Source organism: Hyperolius riggenbachi, chromosome 9 (assembly GCF_040937935.1).
Source record: "Hyperolius riggenbachi isolate aHypRig1 chromosome 9, aHypRig1.pri, whole genome shotgun sequence".
Classification (NCBI taxonomy): Eukaryota; Metazoa; Chordata; class Amphibia; order Anura; family Hyperoliidae; genus Hyperolius; species Hyperolius riggenbachi.
Genome location: NC_090654.1, coordinates 100,917,458 through 100,940,239, shown reverse-complemented (window position 1 = coordinate 100,940,239; position 22,782 = coordinate 100,917,458).

The window sequence follows — 22,782 nt, the reverse complement described above, 5'->3', positions numbered from 1 at the left end:
GCAGTTTTCCAGGCGTTACAGAAGCTGTTCAGTCAGGCCCAGTGCACACCAAAACCGCTAGCAGATCGTCAAAACGCTTGGTTTTTGGAGCTGATTTCAGAGCGATTCTAAACATGCCTAGCGTTTTTGGGAGCGTTTTTATGTAGAAGATTACAAATATTGTTACAGTAAAACCTGTTACTGAACAGCTTCTGTAACAAAAATGCTTGGAAAACCGCTCTGATGTAGCATTTTCCACAGCAGTTTGCGTTTTTCCTATACTTTACATTGAGGCAGAAACACTTCTGCAAACCACAAACGTGCAGCAGGGGGCACGTTTGCGGTTTGCTACAAACCTCAAACCACTGGTGTGCACCATCCCATTGAAATACATTACCCAAGAGTTTTCACTGGCTGATGCGGTTGGCGGATCGCTCCTAAAACCGCTCGGTGTGCACTGGGCCTCACAGCTGTACTGTAACAATATTTGTAATCTGCTACACAAAAACGCTACAAACAACGCTAGGCATGTTTAGAAAACTTCTCTAAACATGCCTAGAATCACTCTGAAAATTTGCTTCAAAAACCTCTAGCGTTTTGCAGATCTGCTAGACGTTTTTGGTGTGCACTGGGCCTTAAATGTAAAGTCAAATAATATTGTATACAGTGGTGTAAAAAACGATTTGCCCCCTTCCTGATTTCTTATTCTTTTGCATGTTTGTCACACTTAAATGTTTGTGCTCGTCAAAAACCGTTAACTATTAGTCAAAGATAACATAATTGAACACAAAATGCAGTTTTAAATTATGGTTTTTATTATTTAGTGAGAAAAAACACTCCAAATCTAAATGGCCCTGTGTGAAAAAGTAATTGCCCCCCTTGTTAAAAAATAACTTAACTGTGGTTTATCACACCTGAGTTCAATTTCTGTAGTCACCCCCCAGGCCTGATTACTGCCACACCTGTTTCAATCAAGAAATCACTTAAATAGGAGCTATCTGACACAGAGAAGTAGACCAAAAGCATCTCAAAAGCTAGACATCATGCCAAGATCCAAAGAAATTCAGGAACAAATGAGAACAAAAGTACTGTAATTGAGATCTATCAGTCTGGTAGAGGTTATAAAGCCATTTCTAAAGCTTTGGGACTCCAGCGAACCACAGTGAGAGCCATTATCAGTGGCGGCTCCAGGAATTTTTTTTAGGGGGTGCTATGCAGGTGCTGGACCAATTTCCGGGGGAGCTGATGAACCGCGGCAAAAAATGGGTGTGGCTACAACCTGCGGCGCGCATAGCGCGCCGCGGCGAAAAAATGGGCGTGGTCATGACCGGATGAGGGCGGGGCTAACTGTAATTTAAAGTGAACCCAGGGTGAGAGTGATATGGTGGCTGCCATATTTATTTCCTTTTAAACAATTCTAGTTGCCTGGCAGCCCTGCTGATCTATTTGGCTGTAGTAGTGAACTGAATTACACCAGAAACAAGCATGCAGCTAATCTTGTCAGTTCTGACAATATTGTCAGAAACCCCTGACCTGCTGCATGCTTGTTCAGGGTCTATGGTTGAAAGAATTAGAGGCAGAGGACCAACACGGCAGCCAGGCAGCTGGTATTACTTAAAAGGAGATAAATATGGCAGCCTCCATATTATTCTCACCTCGGGTTCCCTTTAAAAGTGCAACGCAAAGACAGAGGGCCCAAGTTTTGGTGACCCTTTCCCCAGAAAATTCACATAATTGTGCAGGTTTTCTCAAGAAAATACACGTAATGTGAGCAGATTTTAACAAAAAACACGTCCAATGACCCCAATATGCACAATCGGTAGCAGATATGGCCCCAATATGCACAATCGGTAGCAGATATGGCCCCAATATGCACAATCGGTAGCAGATATGGCCCCAATATGCACAATCGGTAGCAGATATGACCCCAATATGCACAATCGGTAGCAGAAATGACCCCAATATGCACAATCGGTAGCAGATATGACCCCAATATGCACAATCGGTAGCAGATATGACCCCAATATGCACAATCGGTAGCAGATATGACCCCAATATGCACAATCGGTAGCAGATATGACCCCAATATGCACAATCGGTAGCAGATATGACCCCAATATGCACAATCGGTAGCAGATATGACCCCAATATGCACAATCGGTAGCAGATATGACCCCAATATGCACAATCGGTAGCAGAAATGACCCCAATATGCACAATCCGTAGCAGATATGACCCCAATATGCACAATCCATAGCAGATATGACCCCGATATGCACAATCCGTAGCAGATATGACCCCGATATGCACAATCGGTAGCAGATATGACCCCGATATGCACAATCGGTAGCAGATATGACCCCAATATGCACAATCGGTAGCAGATATGACCCCAATATGCACAATCGGTAGCAGATATGACCCCAATATGCACAATCGGTAGCAGAAATGACCCCAATATGCACAATCCGTAGGAGATATGACCCCAATATGCACAATCCGTAGCAGATATGACCCCAATATGCACAATCCGTAGCAGATATGACCCCAATATGCACAATCCGTAGCAGATATGACCCCAATATGCACAATCCGTAGCAGATATGACCCCAATATGCACAATCCGTAGCAGATATGACCCCAATATGCACAATCCGTAGCAGATATCCACAATCAGCACCACCTGAAAAAGAAAAGAAAAACCCATTTACTCACCTACAGCCAGAAGACCTTCTTTCCCGACCTCCTGTCCCGACCTCCTGTCCCGACCTCCTTGTGGCGCGCAGCGCCCGCGCGCCCACGATCCTCTTCCTTCCCGACGTCACGGCGAGACTTCCTGCCTGCATGCAGAGAGCAGGGCTACGGGAAAATGGCCGCCCGAAGCCCTGCACTGCAGACTCAAAGTCTGCAGAGCAGGGCTCCGGGCGGCCATCTTACCGTAGCCCTGCCTGCTGCTCCGTGCTGCCGCTGTGTGAACTGACTTGGCGTCTTTTAGACGCCTGAAGTCAGTTCACTCCAGGGGGTGCTTTGGGGGTGCTTGGACAATTCTAGGGGGTGCTCGAGCACCCCCAAGCACCCCCCTGGCGCCGCCCCTGGCCATTATCCACAAATGGCAAAAACATGGAACAGTGATGAACCTTCCCAGGAGTGGCCGGCCGACCAAAATTACCCCAAGAGCGCAGAGAAAACTCATCCGAGAGGAGAGGCCACAAAAGACCCCAGGACAACATCTAAAGAACTGCAGGCCTCACTTGCCTCAATTAAGGTCAGTGTTCACGACTCCACCATAAGAAAGAGACTGGGCAAAAACGGACTGCATGTCAGATATCCAAGGCTCAAACCACTTTTAAGCAAAAAGAACATTAAGGCTCGTCTCAATTTTTCTAAAAAACATCTCAATGATTGCCAAGACTTTTAGGAAAATACATTGTGGACCGACGAGACAAAAGTTGAACTTTTTGGAAGGTGCGTGTCCCGTTACATCTGACGTAGAAGTAACACAGCATTTCAGCAAAAGAACATCATACCAACAGTAAAATATGGTGGTGGTAGTGTGATGTGTTTTGCTGCTTCAGGACCTGGAAGGCTTGCTGTGATAGATGGAACCATGAATTCTACTGTCTACCAAAAAATCCTGAAGGAGAATGTCCGGCCATCTGTTCGTCAACTCAAGCTGAAGCGATCTTGGGTGCTGCAGCAGGACAATGACCCAAAACACACCAGCAAATCCACCTCTGAATGGCTGAAGAAAAACAAAATGAAGACTTTGGAGTGGCCTAGTCAAAGTCCTGACCTGAATCCTATTGAGATGTTGTGGCATGACCTTAAAAAGGCGGTTCATGCTAGAAAACTCTCAAATAAAGCTGAATTACAACAATTCTGCAAAGATGAGTGGGCCAAAATTCCTCCAGAGCGCTGTAAAAGACTCGTTGCAAGTTATCGCAAGCGCTTGATTGCAGTTATTGCTGCTAAGGGTGGCCCAACCAGTTATTAGGTTCAGGGGGCAATTTCTTTTTCACACAAGGCCATGTAGGTTTTGAGTTTTTTTTTCTCACTAAATAATAAAAACCATCATTTAAAACGGCATTTTGTGTTCAATTATGTTATCTTTGACTAATAGTTAACAGTTTTTGTTGAGCAGAAACATTTAAGTGTGACAAACATGCAAAAGAATAAGAAATCAGGAAGGGGGCAAATAGTTTTTCACACCACTGTATGTATATAATGTTGTTTTTCCAGGCAGATAAAAGATTCATAAACTGGGCAAATACAAACACAATTTGAGGTGAGCTTCTCAGTTTGGGCTTGTGATGGTTAATCACAGCATAGAGGTTGTATATGGATTAAATGCGGTATAAGCTAAAATAAAAAGTCCTAAATTCTCATCTAGGCCCATTCCTTGATTAAAGCACACCTGACCTGTGGCAAAATTACCTGAGCTAAACAGAGAGGTATTTCATGTTGGATCTGTCAGGAACTTGTTCACATTATAACTAGCGTTTTTGCTTATTTTTAAGTGCTGGCGATTTTAAATTCGCCTTAAAAGCGCTTGTGCAATGTTAGCTTATGTGAGAGTTCTCACATAAGCGATGAGCTTTCTATCCAATCACAAACGCGGCTCCTGCACCATTTTCTGAGCATTTGCGATTCAATAGAAAGGATAGAGAAATTGCTAAGGACTTATACATTGTATTTATTCATTTCCAGAGCAAAGAGTTCACTTCCTGACTTACATCAGGAAGTAAAAAAAAAAAAAAAGCTTCACAGAAGTGCAGAAGTGCTTAGAAAAGTGCATAGAAAAGCTACTTTCTAAGCAAAATCGATCAGAAAAGTGCTTTCAAAATCGCTCTATAAATCGCTCAGCGCTAGCGAGCAAAGCCTCAGCCAGCAAAGAAAGGACCTAACGTTTTTCGACCAAATCAAGAGGAGGAGCAGCCTTATTTAAGGATATAACAAGGCTATCGCCCTCAACCACACCTTACAAGACCACTAGATTCACCAGTCGTCTGGAAACGAATCTGCTAGACACACAGATTCCTGTGCTGAAAGGAGATCTGTCCCTGTTTCCAATGATTTCATGCACTGCTGTCAAGGTGCACATTCTCAGGCTGTGGTTGTGGCGCTTTAGACCCAAACTACGGGAATGCTACACACAGAATGCAATCTCACACAGGTACACAAGCTGCATGCTTGTTTCAGCCAGAAAGATCAGCAGGATGCCAGGCAACTGGTATTGTTAAAAAGGAAATAAATATGGCAGCCACCATATGCGTCTCATGTTAGATCTACTTTAAATTTGCGTAATAGCAGTAGAGTATTGTACCGTGTTCGCCAGCCGTAAAAGCAAGGCAGGATGTGGTATCATCCTGAATCAAAACTTCATGCTTTTACATTAGCGTGCAATACAGAATTATTAGCACCTAATTAAAGTGAACCTCTAGACTAAAAATCTGCTCAGCAGTATTGAAAAGGCTTGGTGTTTCTTTAACAGATTCACAGCATCAGAACTTTGTTTTTCTTACCCAAGCCTCATTTGTAGCTGCACAGAAGAAAACTGCTGGGGCATTTTTCCTCTGGTGCTAAGCAAAGCATGATGGGATTTCTGATGTTGTTCTCGTTCTGCTGTTTTGGTGCAATTTTTTTTTAATTAGTGATTTGTGGTCTAGAGCACGCAGCTGAGAGAGGTGATCAGGACACAGGACAGTTGGAACTATGTCTCATGCTCCCTGTCAGCTCCTTTCAACCAAAAAGATGGCTGCCCCTATGAAAAAGATGGCTGCCTCCATGAAAAAAATGGCTGCCCCCATGAAATCACAAACATTTGCTTGTTCTTTTAAAACGGGTTGGGTAAGAGATTATATTACCTATCTATTTTAATTAACATAACTAATGTAACTTAATGACAGTGTGTTTGTTTAGGCTGAAGTTACCCTTTAACTAACTATCTCTACTCCATATTCTGTGCACTGCACAGATCCTCGGTTATGGGAATGACTTTTCCAAAGGGAATACTTTCTAAACATAAAAGATCCTGCAGTGTGAAGTAGAACTTTAATTTGATTTATTTGACATTTGTTAATCCAGGAGCTTATATGCAGCTATAAAAAGCTCTGCTACAGAGTTCTAAAGCTGAAGACGCAGGAAGATAGATCACAGCGACGTCACCCAACAAACGAGCAATCCCTGATCCATCTTCCTGTCTGTGGGAGCACGTGATGTCACGCGATGGCACACGACGGATGCACATGACAGTTCGGCACTGCCGCGTGTTATAAAGCATCGTTCGCCTTAATCATGCACTCATACCAATGTCGCGAGATTGCAGAAATGGTCCCTCAAAAAGAAAATCAGCAGTCATCAGAAGAATTGCGCACAAAATTGCAACGTGGGTACAAGCCTTTACACACAACCTTGGAAAATCATTTGTGTTTAAATCACTTGTGAGTCCACATCTAGAGTATGGGACACAGTTTGGGCACCACTCTGTAGAAAGCACAGTGACATTATAGACCAGGGACAAATGAATCTAAATTAAAGGGGCACTATGGCGATAAATTGTAAGATTAAAATATGTGCAAACATAAACAAATAATACTTTTTTTCCAGAGTAGAATGAGCCATAAATTACTTTCTCCTATGTTGCTGTCACTTACATGGGGGGATTCTCAGAGATTTATTCATTTTCAAAAGCACTTAGTGAATGGCAGTTGCTAGGTCCAACTCCCAAAAAAACTGTGTAGCGAGCAGGGAAGCTGGCCAGCATCATTGTTTAAATCCTTTTTAGGGAATATCTTTATAAAGAATAAAAGCCTTGCTGAGAATCCCCTATGAAGAGATGGGCTAGTCCAAAACCTGTCACTTCTGTCAGATTTCTACTACCTACTGTAAGTGACAGCAACATAGGAGAAAAGTAATTTATGGCTCATTTCACTCTAGAAAAAATGTACTTTTTATTTCTCTATGTTTGTGTAATACACTTACCTGACAGCGGCGAGTCCCGCGATGTCTTTCACGGCGTCTCTGGCAGGACTCGCTCGCGTGCTGGGACCGCCGCTCCGCCACCAACAGGGTCCAGGACTCTAGATGGATTCCTGAATTTTTAAGGCCGCTGATAGCTATAATAATTTTTCTGGTGCGTGTACATGCCTGCTTAATTTTTCTGGCTGCACTGCGGGGGGCTGCAACAACAACTACACTACCTACACTGAGCGCGCCCAGCCGGGCTGCAGCTCTCTTAAGCTGCTCCAACAACAAAACAAAAGACATGTACATGTGTCAATTCCCCTTCGTGATCGTTACCTTGCCACGGTGAAGGGGCTTGCGTATCACAATGAAGCCATGACCGCCGGCTATATGAGTGCCACGGGAGGGGGGGCACACCCAAGATAATAAGGTTGTTGCTTCATTGTGGACATTGAGCTACCTCAGCCCGACGACCATATGGATATGGGCTGGAAAGCCGCCATCACCTGCACTCTCGTCATGGTGCGCACCAGTCCAGCACGGCCGTCACTACACAAACAGCTGTGTGCGGAGCGTTACACAGTGAGTTTGGTCTGTCAGTGTGAAGCAGTACACTAATCACACTCCCTGATTGATGTATACAGATGCGAGATGTTTCAACCTTCTTGGCGGTAACCCCGAACGTAGTTCGGGGTAAGCCGCCGGAGGGTGCCGCTCAGGCCCTGCTGGGCCGATTTGTTTAATTTTTTTTTTTGCTGGACGCAGCTAGCACTTTGCTAGCTGCGCCAGCACCCTGATCGCCGCCGCCGCGCGCCCGATCGCCGCTATACGGTGTGGCGCGCGGCCCCCCCCCCCAGACCCCGTGCGCTGCCTGGCCAATCAGTGCCAGGCAGCGCCGAGGGGTGGCCCGGGACTCCCAATGACGACCCGACGTCAGTGACGTCGGTGACGTCATTCCGCCCCGTCGCCATGGCGACGGGGGAAGCCCTCCAGGAAATCCCGTTCTTTGAACGTGATTTCCTGATCGGAGATCGCCGAAGGCGATCGAAGAGGGCGGGGGGATGCCGCTGAGCAGCGGCTATCATGTAGCGAGCCCTGGGCTCGCTACATGATATAGAAAAAAAAAATTAAAAAAAAACTGCTGCGCTGCCTCCTGGCGTATTTTTTTATACCGCCAGGAGGGTTAAAGCACTTTAGGCCTCCAATTAAGCATGCAATGTGATTTCTGCCCTTAAAACGCTGCTGTGCGTCAAATCCAGATTTTTCCCCGTGACTTTTGGCGTGTATCCCACTCCGCCATGCAAAAACTCAGATGTTAGACCCCTTGAAAAACATCTTTTCCATCACTTTTGTGGCCAGCATAAATGTTTCTAGTTTTCAAAGTTCACCTCCCCATTGAAGTCTATTGCGGTTTGAAAAGTTTGCACAAAGTTTTTGCGGAAGTTCGCATTCGAGGTTCGCGAACCTAAAATCGGAGGTTCGAGCCATCTCTATTCTTCACCACTTTTGCTGTGTGTTTTGGGTCATTGTCATGCTGAAATGTCCACTGATGCCCACTGCCAAGTTTCTCTGCAGACTGCCAGATGTTGTCATTGAGAATCCTCATGTATTGCTCTTTTTTCATGGTGCCGTTTACTGTGATTAGGTTCCCTGGTCCATTGGCTGAAAAACACCCCCAAATCATTAGGTTCTCCATCCACCATCATGTTTGACAGTGGGGATGGTGTTGTTTGGGTTGAAGGCTTCTACTTTTTTAAGCCAAATGAAGGAAACATCATTTTGACCAAACAAATCAATTTTTGTTTCATCTGACCATAGCACAGAAGACCAGAAGTCTTCTTCTTTGTCCAGATGAGCATTTGCAAAGGCCAAGCGAGCTTTTGTGTGCCTTATCTGGAGAAGTGGCGTCCTCCTTGGTCTGCATCTGTGGAACCTAGCAGTGTGCAGTGTCCGTTGGATTGTCTGCTTTGAGACATTGTCACCAGCAGAGCCCAGATTCACCAGGATGCCCTTGGTGGTGGTGATACCTGGATTATGTCACTTTTGGCTTCCGACCACATCCTCTGATATTTTCCACAGTGCGGAACATCTTTCATTTTTTAATAATACTTTGCACCAGTGCTGGGCCGAAATTACGCATTAGCGTAATTACGCATCGTAATTCACTACAAATGCACCGTAAGCGTTACGTGTAGGGTTACGGTATTACGCGTAATTAATTACGCGTAGACCGTGGGTTACGTTTTTACGCGTAACAAATTACGCGTAAGACAGTAAACTCCCATTGAAATTACACAGTCTGCCGTAATCGCGTAATATTACGCTCCCGTATAATATAAAAAAGTCGCCGACTTTAAGGGTTAATAGCAAAACCCCCTTAAGTGCTAAGAGCCTCAAATTTGGAGAATATATTAAGGAGATCAGAAGGAATAAGAGGAAAAAATTTTTTTCAAAAAGACCTTATAGTTTTTGAGAAAATCGATTTTTAAGTTTCAAGGGCAAAAATGTCTTTTAAATGCGGAAAATGTCAGTTTTTTTTGCACAGGTAACAATAGTGTTTTATTTTCATAGATTCCCCCAAGTGGGAAGAGTTTTACTTACTTCGTTCTGAGTGTGGGAAAGACCTCTTTAACCCCTTGTCCCCCCTGCAGACTGGGATAGCCAGAATGCGGAGCACCGGCCGCGTGGGGCTCCGCACCCTGACTATACCAGCCCGCATGGTCCATGGATTGGGGGGTCTCGGAAGGGGAGGGCCAGCCAAGCTTTCCCCTCCCCCTCCGAGCCCTTGTCCAATCCAAGGACAAGGGGCTCTTCTCCACCTCCGATGGGCGGTGGAGGTGGAGGCCGCGATTTCCTGGGGGGGGGGGGTTCATGGTGGCATCTGGGAGTCCCCTTTAAAAAGGGGTCCCCCAGATGCCCACCCCCCCTCCCAGGAGAAATGAGTATAGAGGTACTTGTACCCTTTACCCATTTCCTTTAAGAGTTAAAAGTAAATAAACACACAAACACATAGAAAAAGTATTTTAATTGAACAAAAAACATAACCACGAAAAAAGTCCTTTAATATTCTTAATTAACCATTAATACTTACCTGTCCCTTTAAAAGCCAGTTCCCACGCAATATCCTCGGAAATATACTAATCAGTTACAATGTAACAAAGTTATTACAATGTAACAACTTTGTTACTTTGTAACACCACCGCACCCGACGTCACTCGCCGCTCACCCGCCGGCCGCCGCATACACGCTAAGTCCCCGCCGGCTCCCGCCGTCCACTCCGCCCACACCTGTCACCCATATACATGCTGGCACCCATGGGTGCCAGCATGTATATAGGTGACATGTGGGAGAGGCGGGGAGGGCAGCGGAGCCGGCGGGGACTTAGCGTCCCTTCATCCGACAGAGCTCTGAGCTATATAGCTCAGAGCTCTCAAAAGCATCTTTGTATTTGGGCTCCAAGGAGCCCCATTGGTCCTTAGCAGACCAATGGGGTTCCTTCTGATTTGAAGGAACCCCATTGGTCTGCTAAGGACCAATGGGGCTCCTTGGAGCCCAAATACAAAGATGCTTTCGAGAGCTCTGAGCTATATAGCTCAGAGCTCTGTCGGGTGAAGGGACGCTAAGTCCCCGCCGGCTCCGCTGCCCTCCCCGCCTCTCCCACATGTCACCTATATACATGCTGGCACCCATGGGTGCCAGCATGTATATGGGTGACAGGTGTGGGCGGAGTGGACGGCGGGAGCCGGCGGGGACTTAGCGTGTATGCGGCGGCCGGCGGGTGAGCGGCGAGTGACGTCGGGTGCGGTGGTGTTACAAAGTAACAAAGTTGTTACATTGTAATAACTTTGTTACATTGTAACTGATTAGTATATTTCCGAGGATATTGCGTGGGAACTGGCTTTTAAAGGGACAGGTAAGTATTAATGGTTAATTAAGAATATTAAAGGACTTTTTTCGTGGTTATGTTTTTTGTTCAATTAAAATACTTTTTCTATGTGTTTGTGTGTTTATTTACTTTTAACTCTTAAAGGAAATGGGTAAGGGGTACAAGTACCTCTATACGCATTTCTCCTGGGAGGGGGGGTGGGCATCTGGGGGACCCCTTTTTAAAGGGGACTCCCAGATGCCACCATGAACCCCCCCCCCCCCAGGAAATCGCGGCCTCCACCTCCACCGCCCATCGGAGGTGGAGAAGAGCCCCTTGTCCTTGGATTGGACAAGGGCTCGGAGGGGGAGGGGAAAGCTTGGCTGGCCCTCCCCTTCCGAGACCCCCCAATCCATGGACCATGCGGGCTGGTATAGTCAGGGTGCGGAGCCCCACGCGGCCGGTGCTCCGCATTCTGGCTATCCCAGTCTGCATGGGGGACAAGGGGTTAAAGAGGTCTGGGAGGGGGGACCCCACGTCGTTTTTTTTTTATTATTTCCCACACTCAGAACGAAGTAAGTAAAACTCTTCCCACTTGGGGGAATCTATGAAAATAAAACACTATTGTTACCTGTGCAAAAAAACCTGACATTTTCCGCATTTAAAAGACATTTTTGCCCTTGAAACTTAAAATTCGATTTTCTCAAAAACTATAAGGTCTTTTTGAAAAAAAAAAATTTCCTCTTATTCCCACAGATCCCCTTAATATACCCTGTGAATGTGGTGTTCCTAAATTTTAAGCAGGCTTTGCTATTAACCGTTAAAGTCGGCGGGTTTTTAAATGTATATATTTTTCCTTTGAAACTTTAACATCGATTTTCTCAAAAATTATAAGGTCTTTTTGAAAAAAAAATTTTCCTCTTATTCCTTCTGATCTCCTTAATATATTCTCCAAATTTGAGGCTCTTAGCACTTAAGGGGGCTTTGCTATTAACCCTTAAAGTCGGTGGCTACCTAACATTGATCCATGCATCAACTTTTCCGCTTGGCAGCATGACCTTACGCATTAATTGCTAGTAGGATTTTACGCGTAAGCCTATAACGTAACAACCTGAATTACGGTATTCTTACGCGTAATTGCGTAAGGGCAATGCGTAGTTACAGACATGTACCGAAATTGAATGTCTATGCCGTAAGCGTAATTTCGTAATGCGTAATAGCGTAAAATTACGCGTAATGATCCGTAAGCGTAGCTTTTTCCATTACGACCAGCACTGCTTTGCACTGTAGCCGCTGGAACTTGGAAACATTTAGAAATGGCCTTGTAGCCCTTTCGTGACTTGTGAGCAGCCACAATGCGCATCCACAGGTCCTCACTGAGCTCCTTTGTCTTAGCCATGACTGTCCACAGACCAACTGCAGAAAGGTGCTGTTTTTCACCCGTTGAGTTGATTAAAACAGCTGTTTTCAGTTAATCAGGGTAATTAGGATGTTTTAGAACAGCTTAGACAATGGTATAGAACTTTGGATTTACCTTCAGACTGTGACAGTTTGTGAAGGGTATGAATAATTTTGGACTGATCACTTTTTGCTCAAATGTAAATAAAAGAAATGTTTTTTTTCCACAATAACGCCTCTTGTACATCGTCTTATTATCTTTTGGGAGACACCCATGTCATTTCCCATCCAAAAAAATTACTTGCTGGTTGAATAAAAGTAACTTTAAAGAGAACCCGAGGTGTGTTTAAAGAATGTTATCTTCATACAGAGGCTGGATCTGCCTATACAGCCCAGCCTCTGTTGCTATCCCAAACCCCACTAAGCTCCCCCTGCACTCTGCAATCCCTCATAAATCACAGCCATGCTGTGAGGCTGTGTTTACATCTGTAGTGTCAGTCTCAGCTGCTCCCCCGCCTCCTGCATAGCTCCGGTCCCTGCCCCGTCCCTTCCCTCCAATCAGCAGGGAGGGAAGGGATGCAGGCGGGGACTGGAGTTCTGCAGGAGGCGGGGAGAGCAGCAGACTGACACTATAGAGATAAACACAGCCAGCTCTGACAAGCTGTTTGTCAGCAGCGTGGCTGTGATTTATGAGGGATTGCAGAGTGCAGGGGGACCTTAGGGGGGTTTGGGATAGCAACAGAGGCTGGGCTGTATAGGCAGATCCAGCCTCTGTATGCAGATAATAATCTTCAAACCCACCTCGGGGTCTCTTTAAGTCAAAATTTGCCAGGGGTATGAGTAATTATGGGCAGCACTATATATATTACATTTTTATCCTCAGCAGGTCTAGTGTCATGTTGGCAAAGTCACAATGACTTCACTATTGAGTTACCACATTGCTAATATAAAGTGGGACAAAGTTCCCATGTGACATGCACTTGCCTGTCTGTCTGGATATAAATAGATATAATGTCAGGCATCTTCAGTGTCTGGCAATACGCCCAATATCCCTGATTATGCACATGGATGAGCTGGCATCTCGATGACAGCCACATCATGTACTTTCGGCTTGCCAAACTTACTGTGAAGTCACAATTAGTATACATATTTCAACCCGGTTGGTATCCACTCCATTCACAACCACACAAACCTCTATTTGATTTTTTTGTAAAGAAAAAAAAATTGCTATTGCACAATCAATAAACATGCACAAATAGTTAACTACTTAAAGACCGCCTCACGCCAATTGGTGTGAACACGGCAGCAGCCCCATTACCGCCTAACGCTTGTTAGACTGCAAAACCGCAGTCTATTTACATTGTACAGCGCTGAGATCTACGGCAGGGCTGTACTAGGGACAACCGTGTCACTCGGCTGTCCTCTTGGGAAGCACAGAGAGCGATCGGCACTCATAAGCTGATGTCTATGAGAGCCGATCGCTGTGATTGGCTGGCGGGGGGAGGGAGGGAAGGGGGATATAAAAATCACAAAAAAATAGGGAAATTTATTACAAAAAAAATACACAAATAAAAAAATAAATAAACATTGTGGAAGCCATCAGAGCCCACCAACAGAAAGCTCTGTTGGTGGGCAGAAAGGAGGGGGGGGGGATCACTTGTGTGCTGAGTTTTACGGCCCTGCAGCGAGGCCTTACAGCTAGTGTTGGGCGAACAGTGTTCGCCACTGTTCGGGTTCTGCAGAACATCACCCTGTTCGGGTGATGTTCGAGTTCGGCCGAACACCTGACGGTGCTCGGCCAAACCGTTCGGCCATATGGCCGAACTAAGAGCGCATGGCCGAACGTTCCCCGAACGTTCGGCTAGCGCTGTGATTGGCCGAACGGGTCACGTGGTTCGGACCCGAACGCGCTCTGATTGGCCGAACTGTCACGTGGTTCGGGTAAATAAATACCCGAACCACGTCATATCTCCGCCATTTGTCTGTGGGTTTAGCTTTGGGTAGGCAGGCAGGGTAGTTCGCGCTCCAGCCACGCTAGCCAGGGTCCCCCCTGTCATTGTGTCACTGCTGGGAACAGTAGTACACCGCTTGCTCAGCCACACTATATAGCATTCTGTTTACTGCCACTCTGTGTACCTCGCTCAGCCACACTATATAGCATTCTGTTTACTGCCACTCTGTGTCTGCTGGGAATAGTAGTACACCGCTTGCTCAGCCACACTATAAAGCATTCTGTTTACTGCCACTCTGTGTACCTCGCTCAGCCACACTATATAGCATTCTGTTTACTGCCACTCTGTGTCTGCTGGGAATAGTGGTACACCGCTCGCTCAGCCACACTATATAGCATTCTGTTCACTGTTCTGTGTCTGCTTGGAATAGTGGTACACCGCTCGCTCAGCCACACTATATAGCATTCTGTTTACTGTTCTGTGTCTGCTGGGAATAGTGGTACACCGCTCGCTCAGCCACACTATATAGCATTCTGTTTACTGTTCTGTGTCTGCTGGGAATAGTGGTACACCGCTCGCTCAGCCACACTATATAGCATTCTGTTCACTGTTCTGTGTCTGCTGGGAATAGTGGTACACCGCTCGCTCAGCCACACTATATAGCATTCTGTTCACTGTTCTGTGTCTGCTGGGAATAGTGGTACACCGCTCGCTCAGCCACACTATATAGCATTCTGTTTACTGTTCTGTGTCTGCTGGGAATAGTGGTACACCGCTCGCTCATCCACACTATATAGCATTCTGTTCACTGTTCTGTGTCTGCTGGGAATAGTGGTACACCGCTCGCTCAGCCACACTATATAGCATTCTGTTCACTGTTCTGTGTCTGCTGGGAATAGTGGTACACCGCTCGCTCAGCCACACTATATAGCATTCTGTTCACTGTTCTGTGTCTGCTGGGAATAGTGGTACACCGCTCGCTCAGCCACACTATATAGCATTCTGTTTACTGTTCTGTGTCTGCTGGGAATAGTGGTACACCGCTCGCTCAGCCACACTATATAGCATTCTGTTTACTGTTCTGTGTCTGCTGGGAATAGTGGTACACCGCTCGCTCAGCCACACTATATAGCATTCTGTTTACTGTTCTGTGTCTGCTGGGAACAGTAGTACACCGCTCGCTCAGCCAGAGTATATAGCATTGTGTTTACTGCCACTCTGTGTACACCGCTCAGCCAGACTATATACCATTGTTTACTGACACTCTGTGTACACCGCTCAGCCAGACTATATACCATTGTTTACTGACACTCTGTGTACACCGCTCAGCCAGACTATATACCATTGTTTACTGCCACTCTGATTCTGCTGGGAACAGTAGTACACCGCTCGCTCAGCCAGACTATATACCATTGTTTACTGACACTCTGTGTACACCGCTCAGCCAGACTATATACCATTGTTTACTGCCACTCTGATTCTGCTGGGAACAGTAGTACACCGCTCGCTCAGCCAGACTATATACCATTGTTTACTGACACTATATAGCAGACTATATAGCATTGTGTGTACACCGCTCAGCCAGACTATATACCATTGTTTACTGACACTCTGTGTACACCGCTCAGCCAGACTATATACCATTGTTTACTGCCACTCTGATTCTGCTGGGAACAGTAGTACACCGCTCGCTCAGCCAGACTATATACCATTGTTTACTGACACTCTGTGTACACCGCTCAGCCAGACTATATACCATTGTTTACTGCCACTCTGATTCTGCTGGGAACAGTAGTACACCGCTCGCTCAGCCAGACTATATAGCATTGTGTTTACTGCCACTCTGTGTACACCGCTCAGCCACACTATATAGCATTGCGTACTCTGCCAGTCAGTGTGTATATTGCTGGGATCAGTAATACTCCACTCACCGTCAACCACTATATGAGCTCAACATGAGTTCCCCAGAGACCTCCGCTGTGAGCAGCACTCCCAACAACAGCAACAGCCAACGCCCCACGCAAGCTATAACATCCACCCCAGCAGCCAGTGGTCAGCAGCAGCCCTCCCCGGAGGAGAACGTTGTGTCCATCAGTCCGTCGCCAGAGCGATTAATGAGGGCTGCCATTGAGGAGATGATGGGGCCTGATGTGGAGGAGGAGGTCTGGCTCAGGCCAGCATCCCAAGTTAATGTTGAGGACGATGAGGGGTCTGTGTCTGGGGATGTTGGGGTGGCAGAGGTGGTGGGTGGGTCAGACTCAGGAGAAGAGTTGTATGATGAGGATGATGATCGGGACCATCTGTATGTGCCTCAGAGTCCGACCCCGGAAAACATGTTGTATCGTGTGTTTAGGTACTAAAATCTGCGTTCCCTCCCAGTAGTGTTGGGCGAACAGTGTTTGCCACTGTTCGGGTTCTGCAGAACATCACCCTGTTCGGGGTGACTATATAGCAGACTATATAGCATTGTGTTTAATGCCACTCTGTGTACACGGCTCAGCCACACTATATAGCATTGTGTTTACTTCCACTCTGTGTCTGCTGGGAACAGTAGTACACCGCTCACCCGCCACTGTATAGCATTGTGCTCTGTGTCACTGCTGACAATAGTGGTACACCGCTCACCCACCACTGTATAGCATTTCTGTACTGCCACTGTACTGCTGCCAGTCAGCGTGTACTTTAAGGATAAGTGAAATGAGGAAGAAATCCGGTGAAAGAGGGAGGGGCAAGGGAAGAGGTGTTTCCCCTGACGGTTCACGTACAGGCCACAGGGGAGCACCCAAGAAAACCCACTCAATACTGCCCATGTTGTCCAGGACAACAACCCTCACAGATCCAAAAGAACAGGACCAGATAATTACTTGGATGACCTCTCAAGCGTCCAGCAGTGGGTTAAGCAGCACCAGCACATCACGCACGAGGTCCGAGTCCTCAGCCAGTTAAAGTCTGGGCTTTCTTTGAAGACTGCACTGAGGATGTTACCATGGCGATTTGCAAGGTGTGCAAGACCCGCCTGAGCAGGGGGAAAAGTATTAACAACCTCTCCACCACCAGCATGAGCCGCCACATTCTATCCAAACATCCCACTCTGTGGGCAAACGCGGCAGGACAGGGTACCACCAGCAACACTGCCTCCCTTGGGTTCACCAGACTCACCACCAGACCCGCCTCAGCAGCAGCAGTAGCCCAGCCATTGCGTGGTTCACAACATTCACAAACATCAGACGATGCTGACACTGTCACTTTCCGGACTAGTGCTCTTGAGGTCTCCCAGTGTTCATCAAACACAACAACCAACAGCCCTTCGGTGTGCAGCGCTACGGTTGAGTTGTCTGTCTCTGAGATGTTTGAGCACAAGAGGAAATTGCCAGCAAATGACCCCCGGGCCGTGGCAGTAACAGCCAGCCAGCATAGCCAAGCTTCTGGCCTGCGAAATGCTGCCATATCGAGTGGTGGAGACAAACAGCTTCAAGGGCATGATGTCAGTGGCCATCCCACGTTACGTGGTTCCCAGCCGCTACCACTTTGCGCGCTCTGCAGTGCCTGAGTTGCATGAGCACGTGGTCAGCTAAATAACCCGAAGCTTGAAGAATGCCGTTGCCTGCAAGGTTCACCTCACCACTGACACCTGGACGAGTGCGTTCGGCCAGGGTCGATACATCTCCCTTACCGCGCACTGGGTGAACCTTGTGGAGCCTGGCAGCGATTCCTCACCTGCTACGGCGCGGGTGTTGCCCACGCCGCAAACAGCTGGATAACAACAGCAGCACCTACCTCTCTGACTCCTTCTCCTCCAACGCATCTCAAAGCTGTACCTCATCCGGAAATGCTAACCCAGCACCAGCAGCAGTAGGATCGTGGAAGCAGTGCAGCACAGCTGTTGGCATGCGTCAGCAAGCGTTGCTGAAGCTGATCTGCCTTGGGGATAAGCAGCACACAGGGGAGGAAATTTGGAGGGGAATAAAGGAACAGACGGATTTGTGGCTGGCACCGCTGGACCTGAAACCGGGCATGAAGCTAGACACCTGGCACGAACTGGCAATGTACGCAATAGAGGTGCTGGCTTGCCCGGCAGCCAGCGTTATGTCGGAACGCTGTTTCAGTGCTGCCGGAGGCATCATCACAGATCGGCGTATCCGCCTCTCCACAGAAAATGCAGACCGTCTGACTCAAATTAAAATGAATCAATCCTGGATTGGAAACGACTACGCAACACTCCTGGACCCCAACCAAGTAACATGACCGATGAACATCTGGGATGGTTTAGCGTTTCCGGTCCCTGTTTATTGAACCTCTCATCTGTATTACATTTATGACTGCATGGCGGCAAAAAGCATTGCTGCTATATCCGCACGCTTTTTGTCCTCATGCAAGGCCTGGGTTGTTGTGTCTCACAAAGCGTGGCCTTCTCCTCCTGCGCCTCCTCCTGTTCCATCACGTGTGCTGCTGCTGCTGCTGCTGCTGCTGGGTTACCGTTGCCGGTCCCTGTTTATGGAACCTCTTATCTTTATTACATTTATGACTACATGGCGGTACAAAGCATGCTATCCGCACGCTTTTTGTCCTCATGCAAGGCCTGGGTTGTTGTGTCTCACAAAGCGTGGCCTTCTCCTCCTGCGCCTCCTCCTGTTCCATCACGTGTGCTGCTGCTGCTGCTGCTGGGTTACCGTTGCCGGTCCCTGTTTATGGAACCTCTTATCTTTATTACATTTATGACTACATGGCGGTACAAAGCATGCTATCCGCACGCTTTTTGTCCTCATGCAAGGCCTGGGTTGTTGTGTCTCACAAAGCGTGGCCTTCTCCTCCTGCGCCTCCTCCTGTTCCATCACGTGTGCTGCTGCTGGGTTAGCGTTGCCGCGTGGTCCCTGTTTATTGAACCACTTATCTTTATTACATTTATGACTGCATGGTGGTACAAAGCATGCTATCCGCACGCTTCTTGTCCTCATGCAAGGCCTGGGTTGTTGTGTCTCAAAGCGTGGCCTTCTCCTCCTGCGCCACCCTCCTCCTGTTCCATCACGTGTGCTGCTGCTGGGTTAGCATTACCGGTCCCTTTTCCTGGAACCTCTTATATGTATTACATTTATGACTGCATGCCGACAAAAAGCATGTTACCTGTGCAAAGAAAACAGACATTTCCCGCATTTAAAAGACAGTTTTCCCTTTGAAACTTTAAAATCGATTTTCTCAAAAACTATAAGCTCTTTTTGCTAAAAAAAATTTTCCTCTTGTACCCACTCCCAAGGTGCACATACCCTGTAAATTTGGGGTATGTAGCATGTAAGGAGGCTTTACAAACCACAAAAGTTCGGGTCCCCATTGACTTCCATTATGTTCGGAGTTCGGGTCGAACACCCGAACATCGCGGCCATGTTCGGCCTGTTCGGCCCGAACCCGAACATCTAGATGTTCGCCCAACACTACTTACAGCTCAGCTGCAGTGGCCTGAATTGTAAAATCTAGCCTGGTCACTAGGGGGTGTAAGCCTATGCTACTAAAGTTTAAGCTGTCTGTTTATAAAATTGGATTCAAGTTCATCAGATTCAAGCAAAATTACATTTTTAGGAATTAAGAAAAATGATTGTGCAGACATTTAAATTCGGTATTATTGGATTCATACGGCTCACAGTAAAGAGGTAATGTAATAATACAATTGTATGCTTTTTATAATATTCATTAATAAATTATAAGTCATAGTTGGCCCATTGTAAAACACCCTTTTCTCGCCCTGATATACATTCTGAAATATATCACAGGTGGTGACATCTTTACTGATAGTTCTGTTCAGTGCAAAATACAGTATACCTTGTCTCCCAGAATGCTCTGTGAGGAGAATTCTGCATAGCTAAACAGCCTATTCTAAACATCACTGAAATGGCAGGGCTACCTACATACCAATATACAGCAATACGTGTATAGCTATAAAAACAAAGACCTGTTTCCTGGATGTAAAGGAAACCATACACCATACAATTTTGTTTACCTTATATCTTTTAAATGTACAGTAATTACTTTTTTTTATTGATATATTGTTTGGATAATCAAACTAATCCACAATCCACTATTCCATTTTTTCTAAAAATAAATCAAAATTTTCCGCCGAGGTCAACAGATCCAATTGTATAAAAATGGGGAATTTTTATCAATTAAAAAGAAAATACATTTGATTTTTCTATGTAATCGATCATTTTTATTGCAAGAAACAGGAAAAATCATTTAGCTGGTACAAATTTAACAAGATGATTTCTTTCTGTTGTGGGCTCCATGTAGCTGTATAGCTATCCCTTACTACGTTGGTTTAATGGTGTCTACGCAACAGTAGGCCTGTAGTTATAAATAGCCTGATCTAATTACAGATAGGCCTACCAATGTATTTACACTGATTTTTACCTAATGAACATAGCAGGGTGGTATATAATCATATGGAAGCTTACCAGCAAATGCTGCACATTAACATTACCTTGTTAAAGCTGCAGGATATGCTGTTATTGATTAACCCTAATTTTCAACTCCCCACTAACTGTTGCTAAGATATTGAACAAGCCTAGGAAAATACCGTAGGGACAATGTAGTGCATTTCTCTTAGCAACAGAAGCCAATATGGTTTGTAAAATGAAACTCCAGCCAAAAAGTCCTTTCAGTTTCAATATTTTTTATTCAAAAATTTTCAAAAAGAAACAGTCAAACATTTACATTTTGACAACATCAGATACAAGCTACATAATAAGTAGGATACATATTTTGAGGTATGGTAATAATCACTAATAACATCAATCAGAACAGTTATAATGAATTAGTGTTACAGAAATAGTATAATCATGCAGTGGGTCTAATTGGTAAGTAGGTAAGTTTCCAAAATTTTGCTTGGTCTATAAACTAACATCACTGAACAATAATAATGCTCGGCTTTGGAAAAATAATAAGGGTATGGGGTACATTTCTATGGTATCAACATGTGGTTGGTTTAGTCGGTTAAACAAGACTATACATTGCCCTGACATCTGGGAAATGGGGGATTAAAACCACCCTACAGAGATCCCAGATGATGGGAAAAGCTGTCCCATCAACCACACTTGCTACTAAAAACCAGTATCACATAGATCAAGAAAGGTAGTACCTGGAGAAATGTAGTATAATTATATCCAAAGTGTGTTATAGTCTAACATGTAGCAACAAAAATATAACTATGTAAGACTCAAAAAGTCCTTTCAAAGCAACAACATAAACCAAGCCAGCCGCTGTATGTCCATAAATGCCCCCTCATGCTCCATCCTGCTCTGATTGGCTGCAGTGTTGTGTTGTCTGTCCCACACGTGCCCCCTATTGCCCCGCCCACTGTGATTGGTTGCAGCACCTATTGGATGGTGCGCATGTAGCAGGATGGCATGCTCGCAGTTCTGTTGAGATGTAAAGAGCGACATCGACTGCGCATTCCTGGCTTGTGAAGCCCACACTACTAGCTAATTTATTATAATAGTTTCCAAGCCTTATCCTATATGTTTATATGTTCTTCCTTCCCACACATGCCCCCTTCTGCCCCACCCCTAGCTTTCTGTCAGCTGTTAGCTGCTCTGAAGGGGAAACAGAAGCATAGTTTCCTGTCAGGTTTTATGCTCTGAAGGTGAAACAGAAACATAGCTTCCTGTCAGCTTTTAGCTGCTCTGAAGGGGTAACAGAAGCATAGCTTCCTGTCAGCTCTTAGCTGCTCTGAAGGGAAAACAGAAGCAGAAGCATAGCTTCCTGTAAGCTGTTAGCTGCGCTGAATAGGAAACAGAAGCATAGCTTCCTGTCAGCTGTTAGCTGCTCTGAAGGGAAAACAGAAGCATAGCTTCCTGTCAGCTGTTAGCTGCTCTGAAGGGAAAACAGAGGCATAGCTTCCTGCCAGCTATTAGGTGCTCTGAAGGGAAAACAGAAGCATAGCTTCCTGTTAGCTGTGCTGAAGGGGAAACATTAGCATAGCTTCCTGTCAGCTGCTCTGTATGGGAAACAGAAGCATAGCTTCCTGTCAGTTGTTAGCTGCTTTTAATGGAAAACAGAAGCAAAGTGTGGCGGTAATTGACAGCGCCACTCGTGCAGGCGCAGTACAGGCCAACCTGGAGCTCACCCTGACGTCATCGCCGGGGACCGGGACGAAGCTGTGGCGAACGGCTGCGGGGGGAGCTGCGGCGATGAACATGATGGGAGCTTGGGGCTGGAGGAAGCCCCGGGTAAGTAGCACTTAGTTCTCTACTTTAAGGTCTGGGGCTCAGATGTACAGTTGTGTATCATCAGCATATAAGTGGTATTGAAAACCAAATGAATGGATTAAGTTGCACGGATGCATAACCACACAGACTCCATTGTAAATGTAAAATTGGTTAGTGCTACAGGGTTATATCTAATCTTAGGGCTGTTCTCTCAAAAGGCGTCCATGTCCCAAAATGATAATAATTCAAAGGCATTTATTCAAGAATATTCTTAACACTGAAGAAAACAGGAGATTGAAGACAAGCACTTGACCTAAAATTTATAAACATATGTATCCAAGTCTAATCCTTCAAAATGGAGTCTCACAATAACCAAAGGTCTTCAAGAAGAACGATTGGATGGGCTCAGCCACTTTGGAAGATGCTTTCCTCT